Raw genomic sequence first — 6979 nt, 5'->3', positions numbered from 1 at the left:
TTCGGCTTCACCCGACTGCGCTCGGCCACGCCCATCCGGGAGGGGCTCAGATGTCCATCCATGTCAGGCCCCACCCACCAGCACTAGGCCACGCCCACAGCCGGCATAAGGCTCCGCCCCCATCCCATCCCCAATCCTATCCCCAACGCCATCCCATCCCCAATCATATCCCATCCCCAATCATGTCCCATTCTAAATCCCTTCTCCAATCCCATCCCTTGGCCCATCCCATCCCCAATCCCATCCCATCCCTTGGCCCAGCTGCCTGCTCCTTGCTCAGAAAAGCTGTTTAAAACCCAAAAGCCACCACGTAACCTTCTGTGAGGTGGCGGGGTGTTGTGCCCCTTCCTCCCCGGGGACCCCCCAACATCCCAGACTGGTAAGGTTTCCTTGGTGTGGAAGCCAGGCTGTTCCCCAGGCTGGTCCTGCTGCTCCCTCTGGAGCTGGGGCCGTTCGTTATCCCCAGTTTCGCTGTCCCCAGGCAGGTGACTGTGCAGGTGTGAGCTGAGGAGCTGTCCCCGAGCACCCTCCTGCCAAGCAACCACTCGAGACAACAAACAGAGTCACCCTGGACCTTTTCTCTCCTCTCCTGCCAGCTCTGGAGGGGCTGCGGGCAAACCCACACTGCCAGGAACTCTGTAGGTTGGGTTTAGTAAATAAATACATTGAGAAATTTGGGGTTGAGTCTGGTAAATGACCCAGAAAATCCGTGAAGCATGTGTAATACACAGTGGCAAAGAAATATTTCAGATGTGTTAATTCAGATCAAAGATGAATTGTGAAAGCAGGAGGAGGTACAGCTCTGACCGGGGTTTCTGCACAGTCATTTTGGATGTGAGGGATTTCAGCTACAGATTGGCTGCTGGGAATTCCCAGGTGCCAGCTCCTCTTGAAACCCTCCTCCAGACGGGGAAATTACCAACAGACCAGAGAAAAGGTTTTAACCCCGTACTGGGCACAGCCTGGGGTGGGTAGAGAGCGAGGCTGGGGGAGACATGGTCCAAAGTGGTGGCTGGAGCTCCCAACTCCTGCTTGTCCCCACCTCTCCTCCCCAAACACAGTCAATGGCCACGAGCCCACCGACCCCACCAGCTCCATCAACCACCACTGGCCTGAATGCTGGTGAAATTTTTGTAGGATTTACAAATGGAGGGTTTTGTCAAACAAAACTGGAAAATAATGACCAAGCCAACCTGGAAGATGGGGAGTGGAGAATGGGGAAGGGAGATCCCACCGGTGCTGCTGCTCTGGTAGCTCTGGCTCCTGGCTGGGATGGGATCCAGCTCTTTGGAGACAAATCCTAATTCAGGAAGCATTTGGCAAGGGCAGGAGAATGGCTTTGGAGGAAAGGGAGGCTCTTCCTACCCTTTTATCCCACTCTTTCCAAACACAACATTCATTTACTCCTGGAATTATTTCGAAGGGCAGAGCTGTTGCCAGTCCAGCCTCTCCCATGGGATATTCCCAGCTCTCCTGGCAGGGCTGGGGGTGTGCAGCAAAACCTTCGGCTCTCCCAGGCCGGGGTGAGCTCATGGTTGTGCTCCAAGTGAATTCGCAGCACTCTGGGCGCTGTTGGGGACGGGTTTGTGGCTTTTGGGAGAAAGAGCCCGCGGTGGGGGAAGCGTCCCTGCACGGAGCATCCCAGCGGGGCAGCCCCGGCTGTCGCTGCGGGGCTCGGGCGGGTTTTTGGCGGATCCCTCAGCCCGATTTGCATAGCCAGAACCCCACGCTGACAGGAAGGAAGATCTGCGAGACCCAGGGCAGGAAGGGGCGCGGAGAGAACGGAAAGAGACAGAAACCACCGCGCTGGAAGCGGCGGGGGGAAGGCGGACCCACCTTGCCCAGGTGCTGCCCGAGCATCGCCCTGCCCCAGGTGGCATCAGGGGACACCAGCGGCAGGGGTGGCTTCTGCCTCCAACTGGAGCAGCGCCCAGGAGGAGAAAGCCCTGGGGATACGGAGCTGAGCGGGACTCGGAGGGGCTGCATCCGCCCGGGCCATGAGGATGCTCTCACCACTGCCCTGCTGACACAGCGACCTGGGCAAGGGGCCCGAGGCCAAGGTAGGGGCTTGAGGGGGCTTGGAGGGGTGTGGGGAGAAGGGGAGAAGGGGAAAAGGGGAGAAGGGGAGAAGGGGAGAAGGGGAGAAGGGGAGAAGGGGAGAAGGGGAGGTGTCCCTTGGCTCTCCCGAGTGGGGACAAACTGCTGCAGAGCTCGTGCTGTGATGGCCACGTGAAATGGAGTCACTGGACCAAGGCAGTGACACAAGGCAGGGCTGGGAGCTGACAGGCAGAGGTCCCTGGCACGGTATGGCACAGCATGGCACGGCATGGCACGGCATGGCACAGCATGGCACAGCATGGCACAGTATGGCACAGCATGGCACGGTATGGCACAGCATGGCACAGCATGGCACAGCATGGCACGGCACAGCACGGCCATCAGGCTGGCAGGAGGGGGTGGAGCCCAGAGTGATGGAGATGAGCGTGGCACCCCACAGGGCGCCTGGCACATGTCACAAATCCTGTCCCCTTGCCTGCTCTGGGCACAAAGGAGCCTCAGCCAGGCTGTCCTGCCTGCCCAGAGCCTTGTGCAGCAGCTTTCCCCCCTTAATGTCATCTGCTGAACTAATTCACCTCAAAATAATCCAAAATAAACCCCAAGATGTACCTCCAATAGAAAAGGAAGAGATTAGTGACACACTCACCTGTGGCACGCTGCAAAACTGCACCAGAGAGTGGGGCAGGGCCCTGGGGTGTCCCAGGAGCAGGGTGGGGGCTGGAGCTCAGCCCTGCACCCAGGTGGGCACCGAGCACCCTGGGCTGCCTCAGGGCATCAGGCTCCATCCTGGGGTTATTTAGGCACTTATGGGCACTGTGTAGCCATAAATGTGGGACTGCTGGGGACAGGCTGGCTGCTGTCACCCTCACTCAGGGTTTGGCCACCACATGGAAGAGTTATCCAAAGCTAGACAGGCCCCATTGGGAGCCAGGGGATGCCTCCCACCCGCGGGGTTCATGTTGCACAAAAAATTCTTCCTGGAGAACTTGCAGCTGCTCTTTGGGGTGCTCTGCAAGCCCAGGAAGGCTGGGTGGGTACCACATCTGTCAGCATCCCTGGGGCTGTGGGTGGCACAGGGACGGGCTGGCAGCAGCCCCTGCCCAGTTTTCCTGCTGATATCCTGAGATCCCGTTGGTGGGAAGGGCAGGAGCTGCTTGCTGGGAGCATCTGCTGTTCAATCAGCTGCTTGCTCAGCTGTGGTGAAGCATCCTCAGGCCATGGCCAGCTGAGGAAATGCATCAGCCTTCACTCTGCAGCTTGTGAGGTGCAGCAGTGCCCTGCAAGGGACCTCCTCTCCAAAATTAGCTTCAGTTTTAGCTGTTTGGAATCACCCCTAGATCGATTTTTCCTTTTTTTCTGGTGAGATTTGGGATTGGCACTGCTGGCATCCAGCCCAGGGGCCCTCATGTTCCCTCACCTTGTATTTAACCCCTTCTGTGTCTGGGACCTGTTATAGGGGTTGGGGCTCAAGGAAACAAAAAACCAAAACTCAAACCTGGAAGAGATTAAATTTGACATAAAACACATTTAATTTGGCAATCAATTTTGCTGGTATTAAACGCAGACCAAAAATTTTAAGTCATATGTAAACTTAGATAACTGAGTTACTTGCCAGTCTGCAAGCCTAATAACTGAGTAATAATGCAGAAGGTATTTTATTGCCTCGTTTAATTAGCAGAAATTAACGATGTTAAGTCTCTTCCATTCTGCCAAAAGGTGGCAGCCTGCATCCTGGCTTCGGGATTTGCTCAGCTCAGGGAACAGCTGGAGCTGCTGGCCTGGGAAATGTTTTCATTCCCATGGTGGCACACGGACATGGAGATGGCCAGGCTGAGGTTTTGGTGTGTTTGGGGCATGGAGTGAGCTGGGCTGGCACCTCCCATCTCCTGCAGGTGCTGTGGGACCATGCAAAGGTCATGTAAGAAGCTTTTCACCTTATCTAAATGCTGTAGATCATTTTTCCATGTTTTCCATCTGTGAGTGCCTGCAGCCATGCAGGAGCTCTTGCCCAGCCCTTTGGTGCCTGTGTAACCTCAGCCCAGCCCTGGCAGCAGGTCGGGTCCCCAGGGCTCTGCTGGGACCTGGGAAATCCCACTGGAGGTGCCAGCCACCCCCTCCGTCCCTCCCTCCACGCTGCTGAATCTGCCCAGGAGCCCTGCAGGGGACACACACAGATTCCAGCTGCTGGGCGTGCCCTGATGCAGTCCTGGTGCTGCTGGGACAGCTCCTGGCCTGGGGCTCAGCAGGTTCCTGAGGCACAGCGGGGTGGGTGGGTCTGTCTGGGGCAGCAGGAAGGTCTGGAGGCAGTAAATGCTCCCTGCTGTGGCTACCTCAGGGCTGTCCCTCCATCCCAGATTCTCTGGACACTGCTCTGGTGGTGTTGGACTGCCAGGGGTGACACTGCACGTGCATAATTAGAGGCTGCACATAATTAGAGGCAGAGATGAGCAGGAGCTACATCCAGGCCTGTGTTCTGTGGGCTTGGAGTCAGGAATCCTGGAACAGACACAGTGAAAGCACAGCAGCTGTGATGGTGGGGACCTGCCAGCACAGCCCTTGTGGCTCCCAGCACCGATGGGTTTTGGCAGGGACATTCAGGTGGGATGTGGGGATGCTGCTTCCAGCTGGATGAACACCTCAGTGTTGTCTGAACATCCTTAGAGGAAAGGATTTTCTCCTGGGCTGGACCTTTGGACCGCACTAAGCAAAAATCCAAAGTGTTAACGCCAAATTTTTGCCAAGAAAATCCCCTTTTCCCTCCCTGGGGCTTGCAGGTGCCATTCACAGTTTGGCTGGGCAGCCTCCCACCCTCCTGCCCCTTATTCCCATTTCCCTGAGGACACTGGCAAAGCTGCCTCCCTGCTCCTCTGGCTGCCAGTGGGACATTGTCCCTGCTGGATCCTGGCTGGGCAAAGCTGGGATGTGCAGGATGGACACCTCAGGCAGGGCTCATGGCAGCCCTGGAATGAGCTGGGTCCCATCCTGGACACACCTGGGTGTCTGTAGGGGTCATGGAGCTTGGCTTTGGCCAGCTCTTACCCTTCAGACAGCTCCTGTGAGAGCTGGGAACTCCCCAGCCCCAGGACAGCCTCCAGCAGCCCCCTGGACTCCTAGAGCTGCCCCTGGAGCTCCTGGAACCAGAAAAAAACTCACAGCCCTCCCTGCATTATCCTTCTGCTGCTTTATTCTCCTGCTGAGGTGCCTCTGCACGAGCTGCTGCTTTGTGAAGGAGCAGCAGAGGACAATCAAACCCTCTCTGGTGTTGGAGCCGGTTTCCCCCACCAAAGGGCCCCGTTTCAGAGGCAGGTCTGCAGGGAACACCTACAGCAAAACCCCTTCCATCCCCGCAGGGAGCACCTGCAGCAGGAGCCCCTTCCATCCCTGCAGGGAACACCTACAGCAAAACCCCTTCCATCCCTGCAGGGATCACCTGCAGCAAAACCCCTTCCATCCCCGCAGGGAGCACCTGCAGCAAAACCCCTTCCATCCCCGCAGGGAGCACCTGCAGCAGGAGCCCCTTCCATCCTGGCAGTGCAGCAAGGACCAGAGACACACCCTGGGACTGCAAAGGCTCAATTGAACCTTCCAGGCCAGTTAGAGATGAGAGCACATCAAAGGGTGAACATTTAGCTGTGAATTGCTCACTGAGCTCCTTTAATTGATGGCGGCTTCATTGACCAGGCCACTGCCTGGGGGTGATGAGTAAGAGCTGCTGCAGCTCCCAGTGTGGAGGAAAGGGCTTTGGGATCTGTGGGATCACCACCCCTGCCCGGGCTCCTGGAGCTCTGGCACCACTGGCACAGGGGCTCAGCCAGGCTTCCATCCTGAAGGGAAGGGCAGTGGGCTCAGCCCCTGCTCCAGCAGCACCTCCCAGCCCTGCAGGGGCTCCTCAGGAGCCACCTGGGCAGGTGGGACGGGGCTGGTGCTTTGTCACCTTCTGCCACTTCCCCCTCTCTGTGGGACATGCCCCTTGTCTCTGGGGAAGACCCAGGTGTGTGAGGGACCCAGCCCTGGGGACACTGCCAGGTCCCTCCTGCAGTCTTGTGCTTCTGGTGGGAGACACAAACCCCACACGGACCCCTGGGAGGGAGCAGGAACAGGAGAAGTTCCAAGCACCTTGGCCTTGCACCATGGACCAGAAACCCTGCCAGGTTTGGCTGGTCCAGCTGCATCTGTGCTTTGTCCCGAGAGTTTTGACCAAGGTAGGAGTGTTACCTGTTGGTGTGGCTGCATCAGAGCCCCCGCAGTGCCCACGTCCCCCTCAGGGGTGGGCTTGGCAAAGGCAAGGCTGTCTGTGGGGAGAGACCCCATTGCAGAGCCTCTGACCAGCAGGGAGGTGTTCACATGGATCCAGAACACCCTGCAGGGCACATGGAGGGGAGGAAAGATGCCAGACTCAGGCCTTGAGACACTGTGTGTGCATTGCTCCTGTGATCAGACATCCCCTGGGGCTCAGGAGCTCCCACCTGGCCATGGCCGGAGCCTGGAGGTGAGGCCACAGCACAGTGCCTCCAGCACAGCTGGAGCTGGGAGCATCTCAGGCATGGAGATTGTCCTTCTCTGCCTCTGCTTGAAGAGCAACAGGGCTCTGAGCAGATACACCTCTTAAAAATAACTACCAACCCCTGAGCGTGGAGTGGCAGCAGCTGAGGGGGAGGGAGCAGTAGCTGCTCCTTCTCTGCTGATGATTCAGAGCATCCTCAGAGCTCTGCACAGGATGTGGTGCTGGCCCCGCTCAGCAAACCCTGACAGAGGCTCTGGATGGGGCCAAGGTGGGTTTGAAACCAAAGCAGGCCCTTCATCACTGCCCCACAACTTCCTTCACAAGACAGAGGAGAAGGTGCAAGCAGCTCCCAGCCCTGGTGGCAGTGGTGACACTCAGGTGACCCACAGAGGGCACAGGGGCACTGCCAGGGCAGTT

This window comes from Molothrus aeneus, chromosome 16 (genome assembly GCF_037042795.1).
Source record: "Molothrus aeneus isolate 106 chromosome 16, BPBGC_Maene_1.0, whole genome shotgun sequence".
NCBI lineage: Eukaryota > Metazoa > Chordata > Aves > Passeriformes > Icteridae > Molothrus > Molothrus aeneus.
This window is presented reverse-complemented; position numbering follows the sequence as displayed.